Genomic DNA, 771 nt, shown 5'->3' on the forward strand with positions numbered 1-771 from the left:
CCCCCGTCCTCCATGTCTGACCTCTCTTAACGTATGTGCCAACCCTCCTCCGGTCCCAGTGTCACCCTCTGGGTTTACCTGTGCTTCATGTCTGTCCGTGTGTCCTTCGCTTCTTGTCTTTTCGTCACCTGCATCTGGACTGCACTTTAAAACAAAAGCAAAAATGCTCAACAGCACGACAGAAACAAAATGGAGTCTGCGTCCACGTGCTAGTGGGAGGAGCCTGCTGAGGTGGAACATGAGGCGAAGGGGTCTGATGCACGTACAGACAATTGTCAGAAATTGTACTATATCATTTATATGTATATAATGTCTTCTTCACCCTCATAATTCCTTCCATTAGGGCTATTTCCCCCGTCACTGTCCTTTTGCTGTGTTCCCTGGTGGATGCATGAGAAGTGAATGAAGTTGGAGACAAACACTGTACAATACGCAGAGAGAGATTTTGAAGCAATATCTGAGCATTAATTATAAAACTCAAAAGCTTAAAACTACCTAAAGTGAGTAACTGGCTGACAGTGCAGAGGTCGTTTGGCTGCTGTCAGCTCATGTTAGTGTAACCAGGTGTGATCCAACTGAGCCACACGCTCTAACACTACAGGTGAGAGGAAACCCTGCCAGGCGGACCTCCATTCAAATCAGCTCAATCTTTATAATTTTTTATTCTGATAGAAAACCCCTATTTATTGAACTGAGCATATTTATTACTGTTATTTGTAATACTGACTGGTTGATAATGAACGTGTTTGTGGCTCTTTTGAGAGCTTTGTA

This window comes from Seriola lalandi, unplaced genomic scaffold, assembly GCF_002814215.2.
Source record: "Seriola lalandi dorsalis isolate HSWRI2012SDOR001 ecotype SW California unplaced genomic scaffold, Sedor1 jcf7180002054511, whole genome shotgun sequence".
NCBI classification, from domain to species: domain Eukaryota; kingdom Metazoa; phylum Chordata; class Actinopteri; order Carangiformes; family Carangidae; genus Seriola; species Seriola lalandi.